Genomic DNA, 15,364 nt, shown 5'->3' with positions numbered 1-15,364 from the left:
AATATGACTAAAAAATTTTCTAAGTCCACAAGACCACCGAGCTGGTCAAAAGGACATCAAATTGGAGAGAGGACTATAAGTCACTCCCAGAGCCTAAGGGCTATGGTGCCAAGTTGGCAAAAGACCTTGGTACGACATAAGTCCTAGTCGCCTCCTCGGCATAGGCATGCTAAGACCCAGTTGCCTCTTTGGCATGGGCAAGCTAAGACCTAGTCACTCCAGCATAGGCAACCGAGAACCCAGTCGCTTCGGCACAGGCAAATAAGTAGCTCGTGCATAGACATGTTGACCATATACCCTACAATGTTTGTTCACTTCGGCATACATTGAGATCAAGTTATTCCTACTTGGGAGTTCAGGAGTAATCCATACTTAGAAAAGTTTTGCACAACAATAATTTTCTAAGCTACTACATTGTATTAACGAAAGGAAGTTTGAAGTACATGAAATAAAAGAGCTACATTTACTCAACCAAGCTCGGAGGCTCAGGACATCACATATGTATGGGGGGTCCAATAAAATAGGTAGGTAAAACATCAGTCAACGTGGGGCTCCTTGTCCCCATCGGTAACTATAGCAGGCCGGTCGGTCTCCATATGGTCCTCGACGGCTGTGTCTTCATCTCCCTCCTCCGCTGTCTCTTCATCGAGGAGGTCATTGTCACTCTCCTCCTTGGAGTCCGAGTCATTAGAAGCCTCCCCAGCCATCTCCTCGGTGACCCTGGATATGGTGATAGTGATGAGGTCGAGCTTGGGGAATTCACGCCGTGTCATCCACCTACTGAACTTGAAGCCTTTGCGATAAGTTTTCGTGTCGATCTTGATCAGTAATTTACACTGCTCCTCCAAAGATTTGTACTCTTCGATGGCCTGAACCTTAGTGTCCTTGATCGCGTCGTCGAAGATCTCCGTGCGCTCCTTCATGAGCTCCTCGAGGTTCTCCTTTTCCCTATGGAGGACCTCCCTTTCCTCCTTGAGCTTCTTCTCCTCCCTCAACTGCATGATCAACTCCTTTTGAGCTTCTTCTTCTCCAGCTTATGAATCTCGCCATGACCAAAGTTCAATTCGCGCTGAATGCTTTGAGAGGTTTCTTCAGCGTGGAGGGCCTGGTTCAGCTGCACCTCGGATTGGCAAGCAAGAACATGAATTGTGAAGTTCACCTGCCAAGGAAGAAACAAAATCTAAGTACCAAGAAAGAACAATAAAGAGTATAGTACAACGATAAGATATGTACCACCATACAATGAGTCGCCACTCTGGCCCTAAGCTGAGTCACTGGCAGATCGACCCATTGCACGACCTCCTCGGCAAAGACCGCATCCTTACTCTTGAGGAAACCGAACTTCGGGGTCAAAATGCTCTGAGTTGCTCAAGAGGAGTCATCCCTCGAAGGGGTGGCCGCCTGTGTGGATTGGGGCTTGGACACTGGAGTCTCCTCGGGTAAGTGAGGTGGAGAAGCCCTACCTTGGTCTTCCTCGACCAAGTCAATGATGGGAGGATGCTCAGGGACAGCAGTGTCAACATGGGGTGTGGTGGCGGCCTCATGGGAATGGGCCTTCTTGGAGGCCTTCCTCTTCTTCCCCCTCTTCATGTTTTTGAAGAGCTTGGTAGTAGGGATATCAGTCATGACTCCTGCAAAAGGTAACAAACAAATCAATTACAAAATCAAGACAAGCTATGAAAAGGAAAACAAGTGCATGCACCAAGATGGCGACCTACCAGGAGGTCTAAACTCGACTTGTACGAGCTTCTCTTCGGACACGAAGTTTTTAAACTTCAACCCGAGCTTCGTCCAAGATCGGACTTCCTCCTATAGCTCTTTGTCCAACCTAATGTTGGGGTCTTGAATAGTAGGCCTCCAGTGGGTTGGAAATGGCCACCCCTCAATATTACGAACTACGAAGTAGCGCCTCTTCTAGGCCGAGACTTTGTTGGGGAGGTCATGCAAAATTTTGTAGCCAGGACAGGGAGATATGTTGTAGCTTCGTCTATGCTTGGGGAGAACATAGGCGGAATTCCTTTTAATGGAGCAAAATCGAAGAAAAGATGTCGAGGGTCAAAGGCTGGTTATAGTCGTGAAAAAGAGAGATGGTACCTACAATGTTATGGATTGAGTTGGGAAGGAGCTGATCTATGGCGATGTCAAAAAATTTGACGACCTCAATGATGAAAGGGTGAAGTGGGAATCGCAACCTAGCTACGAGTTGCTCCTCGAACACACGATCTCATCATGACCATGATCCCAAGGAAAACTACCTAAGGGAATGCTGTATACAAGGTTATCAGGCAGCTTGTACCGAGTTAGCAGAGATAGGAGTCTGTCAGCCATCATCATGGAAGAATCGAAGTTGTGTGGTCCTCAAGCCCGACCCGAAGTGGAGGCCCCCTTGCTAGAAGCCTCGCACTCCTGCCGAGGTGAATCCGCCTTGGATGGGTTGGAGTCCAAACCCCGCACCGAGGCATTCACCTTGGTAGGGTGTGACTCTATAGCTTGCGCTGAGGTGCCCACCTCGACCCCTATGAACTCTACACTCTTGTCAAAAAGACTACCTTAGCTAACACTAGACATTCTGAACTAAGAGGAAAAGGACAATAGGAAACGGAAACAAAGAGGGACGAACACGGCAACAAGGTTGAAGGAAGCGAAAAGACCTCGGATGCAAGGGCAACTAACACCGACCTGGAAGACTGAACCGCGACCTTAACAAACTCGAGCACACAGTATGTGGTGTGAAAAATGGGCCTCTCTAGCCCTTATTTATAGCCACTGCAATCGGGACTCAACGGTCAAGATCTACACGATCTGATGGCTCCCATGAAAATTAGCTGCACGCCTCCTGAGATCGAAATCGGTTAAGTGCGCTTCTTGATGTTTGCAGAGTTTATAAACGGCATGGCGTCTGCGTGTACCCAGTACGCGATTTGGGCATTCCTTGGTTGAGCCAAACGGGTCATGAAGGTCCGACCAAAGAGCCACCCTTCGAACCGTCTAGAAGTCGTGCCAAATCCACCTGGGCTCGTTCTGAACTCCCCGCACCGGGTTAGGACCCCTGGCACGGGGAGTAGGGGGCAATCGATGAGGGGTGATTTGGCCTGACCTAATATGTAAGGGACACATGGACTCGGCTTGCCAGCCAAATGTCAAATTGGCATATAGTGCCATGTCGGCAGATTGGGGGACCTCGGGTGCTTGGCCACTTCAGACCCAGAGCACCTCGGTACCCACTTGCGCCGAGGTGCCATGTAACCGAACCTAGGAGCTCCACAGTCGTCTTCGAACTTCTTGGGATCACGCTGCATAAGTTTAGGGCCTCGTCCTTACCACGCCTGAATCGAAGGGAAACAGTAAGCCTCATTAATTGATATGTTACCCCCTTCCAACGCGGAACGGATCCGTACATCACGGGCCGAGGATTCTAGGAGTGTTCACGAGACCTACGACAGCCCAACTATATAAGGGCATCAACCCCCAAGACTCAAGTACATGCGATTACTTGCTCACTAGCATTGTAGCATTTAAGCTTTCAGCTCGCAACTAGAATACAGCACTAACTTAAGCATCAGAGCGACCTCTCCGGGTTAGCACTCCGAGTTCTTTTATCCTTTGTTTTGCAGCTTGGTCCAGCTCGCTACGCAATCAATGTCCAGGTAGTCTTGCAACTAGGAGCTTCTAGATTGCGCATCATCAGTATGCATGTTTGTAACATTAAATCTGTGTTTGGTTGTAGTGCAGTTTTATTTGCATCAATACAAATGCATGGAATTGAAAATGACAAAGAAATGCAAATTTTGGTTTATTTTTGTTTTGGGTTTACTTTCTTTTGCTTTAGGTTTTATTTTACTTCATCTATGCTGCAAATCAAACAAAGCAAAATGAAATTTGAAACAAAAATAAATCACAATTTTCTTGTAAATCACTTACACTATTATAATTTTGCATCAGTACAAATAAAAATTCACACTACAACAAAATCCAGCCTAAAAGGACAAAGGTTTAGAACTCAAACGAATCAACCATGGTAGACTTTGTCCATTACCCCAACCCAATACTAGGGGTGTAAGTGGATCAAATTCGAGCTGAATCATACAATATCTGAATTCGATTCGATATCCAAAGAATATTGAAAGTCAATATTCAAATTTGAATATTCGATTTGATTTGAATTCGATCAATTAATTATTTTATGTAATTAATAAATATATAAAATAAATATTTTATTTATATATAAATTATATACAATATTTAAATAATCAGTCAAATTCAGATATTCATCGAATCTAATCAGATCATATCTGAATTCAATTCGAGTACTTAAAAGGTATGAATAAGATATCCAAAATCAATCGATTATGATATTTGAATTATTCAAATTTGAAATTGGATTTTTTAATAAGGTTGACACAACAATACAATTAAAATCTATGGTGCATTTCTTTTTGGGTATTTGGTGGTAGGCTTGAATCCCCATAGAGACTGTTTTGAGTAGTGCAACACCACACTTGTAGCCCCCTCTCCAAATTAGGTGGTAGCGGGATTTAAATCATGTCTCTATTGGAACAATACAACTAACATACCAACTAAGCCACCCCTTAGCAAGACCATTCGTTGCTTGGTTTGATTCCTCTGAACACGCGTTCAATGGAAATTCAGATCTCTGACTTTCTCTTCGTTATGTTACTAACCTCTAAACTATCCATATGCCCATAAAAATGTTTGTGAAATCCAAGTTATTCACAATGATTCTTATTTCTGTAGGTAGTGGTGTCAATTGGACTGGATTTGGTCCAACCAATGTGAATCCACTTACAAATGGACCAGACCCAATCTAGTCCAAATCCAATACAATACAATCCAATCCATTAAAATGTAAATGGATTGAATTGGATCCAATTCAAACCAAATGAAATATCAAAAACTATATTAAAAAACAGAACATATAAACATTACAAAAATATATTAAAATAAAGAAAATTTGAAAATTAAAAAGATATACCCTTTTGTCATTGAAAAAGCACTTTTGTACAAGTGCTTTAATAAAAGTATTTTCATAAAAGTGTTTTTATAAAAGCACTTTTATAAAAGTATTTCCATAGAAATGCTTTTGTAAAAGTACTTTTATAAAAGTACTTATGTAGAAGTGCATTTGTAAAAGTACTTTCGTATGAGTGCTTTTGTAAAGTACTTTTATAAAAGTACTTTCGAAGTGATTTTATAAAAGTGCTTTTGTAAAAATGCTTTCATAAAAGTACTTTTATCGTAGTAGTGCTTTTATAAAAGTGATTTTGTAAAAGTTATTTCATAAAAGTGCTTTCATAAAAATGTTTTTACGAAAGTACTTTTAAAAGTACTTTCATAAAAATGCTTTTATGAAAGTACTTTTAAAAGTATTTTCATAAAAGTGCTTTCGTAAGTGTTTTTATAAAAATACTTCCATAAAAGTGCTTTTATAAAAGTACTTCCATAAAAGTTCTTTTGTAAAAGTGATTTCATAAAAGTGCTTTCGTGTAAAAGTACTTCCATAAAATTGCTTTTGTAAAAGTGCTTTTATTAAAGTGCTTTCGTAAAAATGCTTTTATAAAACTGCTTCTATAAAAGTATTTTCATAAAAGTACTTTTGTAAAAGTGCTTTCGTAAAGGTTTTTTGTAAAAGTGCTTTCATAAAAGTACTTTTCATAAAATTACTTTTAAGAAAGTGATATTGTAAAAGTGTTTTCGTAAAAGCACTTTCATAAAAGTGATTTTATGCCGGCTTCAGTTTTGATTGGTACCAAATTGGACATGGGTTTCGCATCATGATCGGATTGTTGGAAATTTGGTTTAGATCCAATTCAGACGAATAAGAATATGGACCAATTTATTTTGGATTGGCCTAATCCAATAATTATAATGAACCGTCCAAATCCGATTTAATAAGGTTTGGAATGGATTGGATCCAATCCAAAACCAATTGATTGACACCCGGAATGTTAGTAAAAGGGCCACAAGACTAATGCAGTTGGCACAAATTTATCACCTTTGTCATCTTTGCATATGCTTCCATCCATTAATCCATGGTAGGCCTTGGATTTGTGTTTTAAGTAATTTCTATGTGTCTTGATCCATTCATGTGAGGCTCATCCACGAACCAACTAGACCAATAAATGGGAATGACCCATTCATATAGTATGTACATGGTTTATCACCTAACCTAATCTAATCATAGGGCCTATTGAGCCCCCAAAACGCTTTACATGCATATCTCAGTGTGCATTAAGAATATATCCCATACATGGTTGGGATATATTGTGGGACGTTTTTGGGGTGCATTCTGTGAAGGGCAGATGTGACTTCCTAGTGAGAGTGAAGACGATGAAGAGAACATTGGAATATAGGAGGACAACTCATGATAAGTAACCATCAGACTACCCAATTAACCCACCTCTAAATTTGACCTAAATGGCTGGATTTAGGTGGACTAAAGCTTTAAAAGCAAGATCAGATCTGTTACCAACAAATTTCCCGATGTATGGATGACCAAAATTTATAAATGTTTCAATTTAATCATTTTTTTTAATTTTTTTTGAAGGGCTACACAAGGAGAGGGGGAGGGGTAGCCCATCCCCAAACCCATAATCCCCCTAACCCAGGTGCAAGTAGGATTCAATCCCAAATCTCCGTTAAGACCAGCAAGAGACTTTATAACTAGGGCTGTTCACGGGTCGGTTTGGTTCGGTTATAGAATATTAATTTGGCAACCGAACTGAATATTTCAAATTGACTATTGTGCCAACCGATAGAAGCCGACCGACAAATAACATAAACTGATTTGTAAAAATTCTGTCAAGTGCTCGGTTTGGTCAGTTTTGTATTTGTACTCCTTCCAAACTGAGCCTAAAGGGCTCTCTCTTGTACCCATTCTTTAACAAGTATGGATAAATTGAGTTATTTATCCCAAAGAATGAGATAGCACAGAATTAGTATAAATTGCTGAAGTTCAATTTTTAATTGAAAATTATATTAACTTTTTTCTCTTTTTTTAATCTCCCAATTATTCAATAAAGAATTAATCAAAATTGTTTACTTGTCATCTCATTTGCCCGTGCTTAGCATGGGCCTTTTCTGCTAGTTAGTATATTATAGCGTTGGGTACTTTTTTCTTGTACTTTTGCAGTTTCAGTTTATTGTAAGATGTAGCTTTTAGTGTTCTATCAAAAATGATGTAAAAAATTAAAAAGAAAAAAGAAATCATTATGAATCCTAGAATTATAGAGTTATAGTTTTAGGACAAGTGTTATGAGCAATCATTATTGAAAATTTTGAATATTTTATTCAAATATTAAAATAGGTTGCAGACATTTCTTATATGAGAGAGATCACTTTTTTAACGGCTATACTATATTACACTATATATAGCCGTTGGGGCTGGTTTTGCCCGGTTTATAAATTTATAAACCCAACCCAAACCAATCAGTTGGTTTATCTATATTTTTAAACTGGAGTTAACCAAAAATTTAAGAAAACCAACCAACTCAGATCGAGTTGTATCAGATTGGTCGGTTTGGCCCAAGTCATGAACAACTCTATTTATAACCAACTAGATGGTTGGCACCTCAGGGTTGATAAGTTGTTGATCAATTCGGTGGTTTTTCATATAAAGTGTACTCGGGTAAAAAATTGAATAGAACCGTAACTCTGTTGATCATTAGGCCAGTTAAAAGTTGTCATGTGTAGATGAAGTTAGGTGAGTTTATTTTTCTTTGTTCAACAAAATGAGCATTTTTTTGGCAATAAAACATGATTTTAATCCCAAATTTTATTCTAGGTGGAGAGGCAGGCAGTCAGCCCCTTTAAATTTTTATTAACCATTGTTAAAAAAATCAATCAATTTTTTTATAGTTTTGCAATATGCCAAACTATAAAAATGATGAGTTTCAAAACCTAGCATATTTTTGTTTTTTTAGTGGAAAGATAGGTTCATTAAGGATGTGTTTGGTTTGAAGTAAAAGGTAGGGAAAGGAAAGCAAAGTTTAGGAAATCTATATGAACCTTGTATGGGTTTCCCTAATTTTCCCTACCTTTTCCTTTAGATCAAACATAGCCTAAGGGGCCATTACTTGGTGTAATGCTAAAATCTTGGACTTGGCTATGAGGATGTAAGTTCAAGTTTGAGAGCAGCCATGTGCCAAAAAAAGCCAAAAGTTAGAACTATATCCAATCTACCCCTCCTAAGACCCCATATAGCAGGGATCAACATTCAATAAATGGCCTTTCAAAGATAATTTTGTTCAAGAGTAAGCAAAGGTTATAAAATACCACAAAAAATGACACACCAAGGTGTTTGTTTATTAGAAATTGGGTTGTGGATTAGTGTTAAGTTGATATTTTGTGTTGTGTGTGTCTATAGTTGATGTTTGTTTGTCTTTGTTTTCATAGTTTTGTCTTACACCTAGTTTGTTTACGGGGAAGTTATGTACCTAGGTAAATGCATTTATCTTAGCAAATGTTTTATAGAAACATTTAATGGGGTAAGTGCATTTATTAGTGTTTTTTCTGTTTCTTAGATAAATCTAAAAAATTATTATTTTATCCGTAAAAGTGTGATTGTTGAAGGGATAATATTGTCTCACCATCTACTAACAATTTTCTGTATGGATGAAAAAGTTATTTGCCCAAATGAATGAAAAGTAATACTTATCTAAAAATTGTCTCCACTTTTGCCAAATGGAAGTATTTCCCTTTAATATATATATATATATATATATATATAAGATTCTTCATTCAAAATTCTAAAATTATAAGAAATAAATATAAGGAATCTTATATACTTTTCTGCCACTTGGTTTTCGAGTCGACGGTTCGAAAGAACGACCCATTTTGACAACAAAAACTACAATAAAAAAATTACGAAACCATTATGGCCACAGGTTTTCGGGTCAACGGTTTGACCATTCAGTTTGAACGGACGACCCATTCTGACAACAAAAATTACAAGCAAAAAAATTGAGTGTATAAGGTCCATTAAGCAGTATCATACGTGTTATGTCATTCGAGCGTGTGACTCATACGACCCAAAAACGGAACTGTTTTGGCCACCGGCTTTCGGGTTGACGGTTCGACCGTCCAATTCGAACAAACAGGCTGTTCTGACAACAAAATTTTAAAAAATAAAAAAATGGCCAAAAACCATGGAACATGTGGTGGACGGCCTGTTCTGACAACAAAAATTATAAGCAAAAAAATTACGGAATCGTTCTGGCCACCGGTTTTCGGGTCGATGGTTCGACCATTCGATTCGATAGATGCTCCATTCTGACAACAAAAATTACAAGCAAAAAATTGAGTGTGTGAGGTTCATTAAGCAGTACCATACGTGTTATGTCATTCGAGCATGTCTCATACGACCCAAAAACAGAACCGTTCTGGCCACCATTTTTCGGGTCGACGATTCGACCATCCGGTTCGAACAAACGGCCCATTCATACAACAAAAATTAAAAAAATAAAAAATGGCCAAAACCATTGAATGGGTCAATGGGTTGACGGTTTGACCGCTCGGGTCAATGGGTCGTTGACTGATTCAATGGTTTTTGGCCAGGGATCGGGATTGGGGTAAAATAAAACCGGTTACCTGGATGGTTCGCATTAAAAAAAAAATGGCAATTCGACTCTCCGGTTCGAATGGACGACTTGTTTTGACAACAAAATTTATAGCAAAAAATTGAGTGTGTGAGGTCCATTAAGCAGTATCATGTGTGTTATGTCATTTGAACGTGTAACTCACATGACCCGGAAACGAAATCGTTCTAGCAATCAGTTTTTGGGTTAATGGTTCGAACGAATGGCTTGTTTTGACAACAAAAATTAAAAACAGCCAAAAACCATTGAACGAGTCAATGGTTCGACCACTCGGGTCAATGGGTTGTTGACCAATTCAACGGTTTTTGTCCAGGGACCGGGATTGGGATAAAACGGAACTGGTTGCTTGGACAGTTCCCAATTAAAGAAATAAAAAATGACCAAAAACCATTGAACGGGTCGATGGTTTGATTGCCTGGGTCAATGGGTTGTTGATTGATTCAACGGTTTTTGGCCAGGGAATAGGATTGGGGTAAATCAGAACCAGTTGCTTGTATGGTTCCTGGGCCGAAATGTTCGTTTGTCCGAGTCAACGACGGTTCAAAAACCATGGTTTTTATGCTTTTGGATTTTCACTATTCAAAGGTTTCTTCTATTGTGGGCTTTATTTGAGTGTGTGCAGTATGTTCTTTTTTTTTTCATTTTATGCTTTTGTTTTTTGTTTTTTGTTTTTTCTGTGTGTGTGTTTGGTCTTCTTCTCTAAGATCCTCCAAAACGGTCTAGGGTTTACCACCATTTTATTTATTTTCTTTTGTTTTTTCTTTGGGTTTTCTTGTGCAATGTTTTTTTTTTTCTTACAAGACGATCTTCTTATTTCTTTGATTGCATGTATGTTTAAATCCATCTAAAAGCAGAACTTTGGACTCGATTTTCTGGTTTTTTTCCTTGGTTTTTCCAATTTGGTGGATTTACTACCAATTTTTTTCTGTGTTTAAGGTCACTTCGTATTTATCTTTACGGTTTTGGAATCCCTTGCAATGTCCTCCGTTCCCATGACTATGACTATAAAGTTATTTCGTCTAATTATTGACATATAGAAAAAACAACCTAGAAGGGTTTGGGGTAAAATGGAATCGGTTGCCTAGATGGTTCCCGAACCGAATGATCCTACCGTCTGGGTCAACTGGGGGTACTCGATGTAAAATATGGGACAACTATGAAATAGAACTCATAACTATCACTTTGTGATGATGTTTTTTTATATGAGATGCTTTGCTGAAGCAATATTTAAAAAACGAGTACATGATGATCTCTTTTAAGTCTTTATATAAGTTTCAAGACTTGAATACTTGTAATTGCAAGTTTCTTTTTAAGAAACCATTGTCTTTTTTAATGTAGTAAATATCAATGTTACAATTCCATTCCAGCCCCTCTGCTAGTATATATATATTAAAGGGAAAGGGGTGGTCTCCTCTTTCGCCAAATGACAGTATTTCCCTTTAATATATATATATATATATATATATATATATATATATATATATATATATATATATATATGCCACCGGTTCGACCGTACAGTTCAAACGGATGGCCCATTTTGACAACAAAAATTACAAGCAAAAAATTACTGATCCATTCTGGCCACCGATTTTCAGGTTGATAGTTCAGTTGCCTAGTTCGAATGGACGGCCCATTCTGACAATAAAAATTATAAGCAAAAAAATTGAGTGTGTGAGGTCCATTAAGTAGTATCATACATGTTATGTCATTCGAGCGTGTGACTCATCTGACATGAAAACAGAATCGTTCTGACCACTGGTTTCGGGTCGACGGTTTGACCATTCGGTTCGAACAAATAACCCATTCTAACAACACAAATTAAAAAAAAAATGGCCAAAAACCATTGAACGGGTCAACCGTCAATGGTTTGAATGCCCAGGTCAATGGGTCGTTGATTGATTCAACGGTTTTTGGCTAGGGATCGGCATGGGGATAAAATAGAACCGGTTTCCTAGACGATTCCTAATAAAAAATATAATCATAAAAAATGGCCGAAAATTATTGAACGGGTCAACGGGTCGATGGTTCGACCACCTGGGTCAATGGGTCGTTGACCGATTCAATGATTTTTGGCCAAGGATTGAGATTGGGGTAAAACGAAACCGGTTGCCTGGACGGTTCCCGGGCTGAAATGTCCATTTGTCCAAGTCAATGACGGTTTGAAAACCATGGTTTTTTATGCTTTTGGATTTTCACTATTCAAAGATTTTTTTTTCTATTGTGGGCTTTATTCGAGAGCGTGCGGTACGTTCCTTTTTTTCTCATTTTTTGCTTTTGCTTTTGTTTTTTGTTTTTTGTATTTGGTCTTCTTCTTCTTCAAGATCCTCCAAAACACTCTAGGGTTTACAGTTTACCACCATTTTTTTCTTCTCTTTTATTTTTTCTTTGGGTTTTCTTGTACAATGTTTTTTTTTTTAATTTTCTTACAAGACGATCTACTTTAATATAGCAAATAACAATGTTACAATTCCATTCCAGCCCTTGCGAAGAAGGTTCCCTTCGCTATTCATTCTTGACGGTGGGATCCACTAATTAGTTAACTTTTATGCTGACCAATTTACACGCCCACACCCTCTTTTACTAAAAATGAACCAGGCTTTAGTTGCATGATTTTGTGGGCTCAAAATGCCCAAAATCCATCCATTCATGCAAAAAACAAAAAAGGGGGGGGGGGAATTTAAGTTTGGATACCGATATCAATATTAGGTCTGTTCACAAATAAATCCAAACTGACCAACCCGGCCTGACCCAACCTGATTTGGCCGGTTTTTCTTCACTACTGACCAGTTTCGGGTTGCAAAGATGAACAAACTGAACCGAGTTATGTGAAAAAATATATATTCTGAAAAAATATTTGTTAAATATAGATATTTTAGTTTTAAATAATAAATATATTTTTAAAAAAATATATATTCTGAAATATATCAGATATATATTTCCAGAAATTAGAAAATATATATTTTTTATATATTTGTATATACGTTTTGGTTTTAAATATATATTTCCATAAAATATATTCTGAAATATTATATATAATATTAGCACTTTGACTTCATGTGCATTTTGCAAGCTTAGAGTTGATTGAAACCCAAAATGATCCAAACCAACTCAAACCGACCAAGTTGATTTTACTTAATAGAGGATCAATTTCAGTTTGATCTATAAATAATCCGACCAAATCGGATCGGTTGAAAAAATACTACTAAACCGACTAAACCCGACCCATAAACAACCCTAATCAGTATGATATCGGTAGATTCTTGGCCCTTTTGAACTCTTTTAGGTTATATAAATAAAAGTATAAAACATTTAAATGTAGTTACCACCCGATAAAGACTAGAGGATTAGTTAGGCACCGTGAATGAAGATGAGTCCTTAGTGCTTACTAAAGTTATTAAAAGATTTATTGAATAAATGTTACAAAGAATTGACATGCATATTATAATATTGGGTCAGGCTAAGTGGAAGGGCCTATAAGCCTTAGCCCCAAACCTCCCTCCCTAAGGTTGGGTTGTTGTGGCATGTTAGCAGCCTGCATGCCCAAAACTGACAAAGAAAATAGTTGACATAACACATTATGAGCCTATTCTATCCACAGCGATCCTTAGACATGTCTGTGGCGATAATGTGTGGTTGCAACAAAAAGGTACCTAGTTACAGACTGACTCAAATATCAACCTGCTCCAGTGGGCCAACTTCTCTTTTAAAACTTTGAAGATCAGGTGGGCTGGGTACTGGTACTGGGTAGGGGGTTGAGGACTGTTGGCAATTGATTTATAACCAGCAGGCAGCAGATGAATTGAATGGATATATATTTCGTCCCCTGCGTGAAGTTAGAGAAAGTAGAAAACTCCAGCTTAGCAATAGTGACAGCTTTCTCTGTCATTTATTGATGGACTGCCTCTGCGTGCTTTCTGGGGGCGCCCTTCCAAGCTCTGCTCCAACAGTAGCTTGCTTATTGTTCGTTTCGGTTGACCATGATAGCTTGCTTTATTGTGCATATATAGCTGATTAGCTGATTGGCTGATAGCCCCTCCCCTGGTTACACGGCACCACCGTGCCCCCACCCCCAGTTCCAGGCTTCCAGCCTACGGAAACTGGAGCAACGATTCTGACTCCACAGTCCACACACCTTTCTCGTGACATTGAGCAAAGCAAAACTACTTGGATGGATGTGAGTTGTATCATCCACTCGCAATTCCACCCATCTCTCATTTACTGTAATTCGTGTCCCCACTGTACCCTTTTCTTCTTTATATTAATTAAGACCAATCTGTATAAGGTCAAGTCAAAAAAATAAAAACTAAACACTTTAGACTTGGTATCTACGTTACATAGATTTGATTGGTTGGTGACTCAGAGAGGCCGGAGTTGGGTTCGTGGGTGGTCATCAGAAATTTCTCACAGGTCACAGCCTCACACCCACTTTGACCCAAGTTTATTGCTGAGCGGATTAACCCGTCTGACCCGGTAAGATCAGTTAACGGGGTACTTCTACTTAGGGTGCATTTGATTCACACTTGGAATTGGAATGAGCTTTTCCCCTCACTTGTTTGGTTTAGACTGAAATCAGAATTCAAATTAGAATTAGTTAGAATGGATTCTTATTCTTTGGCCATGGCCATTCCTTCAAATGAGAAAATCTAGTTTCACTGGAAATGAAAATAAGATCCTAATTACATCCAATCAATCAGTTGGAATCTAATTTTTTTTTTTTTTGAAGACCAAAATCACATTTCATTCAACTAAGAAATTTGTATGAATACAAAGTACTGGTTATATTACCAAATAAAAAAACACAAAAACATTGTATGACAACAAAAAAGTGGTAACGGCCCAAAGCGAAAAATCACAGATACAAATCTTTAGAAAGAATAAAATATTCATAATGGATAAAGAGAAAATAAAGAAACTTCTACAACAGACATAAAATGAGTCATAACCACCAATAGAAGAAACAAATGAGCATATTTGCAACCATTGAAATAGAGGAATAAAAACAATAACGATTTACATAACTTTAACTATCCAACTGGAATTAGCTAAGACTTTAACAATCTAAAACCATAACCGCCAGAACTGGAATCAACTGAGACTTTAACCACCCATAAATTTGTAACCGTTGGAACTATTATGACCCGAAGTGGAACCAATTGAAAATTTAACCACCTAAAAATGAAATCGTCGGAACTGATATTACCGGAACTAAAACCAATTAAAATATTAACCACCCAAAAATGTAATTGTCAAAATTGTTATCGTCGGAACTGGAACCACCCGAAACTGTAAGTACCGATGATTAAAACAGGAAATGGTTGATTTTCAATTTTTATTTTTTCATGAATTTTGCGATGGTTCCAAGGAAGCACCACCTCCACCAACTTTCAAAATTGGAATTTGGAATACTTAACTGGGAGTCTAGGACCCACAATACATCAGTTGTCAGTGATGATCTCACGTGAGGCCCCAATATTCCTCTTGAATTTCTTTCTAATTTAACCAATTTAATTGTTTAATCAGTGCAGGTATCATACTTTCCAGGGTGATACAGATACGCTGCTACCATTACATCAAAGCTGAATGACGTGGCTCATATTGATTGGTCCAGTACCATTGTTTGAACGAAGCGAACGGTATGGGATGTTGGGATTTGGAGTCCACATGCCAATCCATCCAACCAAAGTCTTGTTTGGATGCTGCTCGCACATGACACGCGTCACGTGACGTCCAACTTCCATCGGTAATTC

Source organism: Nelumbo nucifera, chromosome 1, assembly GCF_055504915.1.
Source record: "Nelumbo nucifera cultivar China Antique chromosome 1, China Antique-T2T, whole genome shotgun sequence".
NCBI lineage: Eukaryota > Viridiplantae > Streptophyta > Magnoliopsida > Proteales > Nelumbonaceae > Nelumbo > Nelumbo nucifera.
This window is presented reverse-complemented; position numbering follows the sequence as displayed.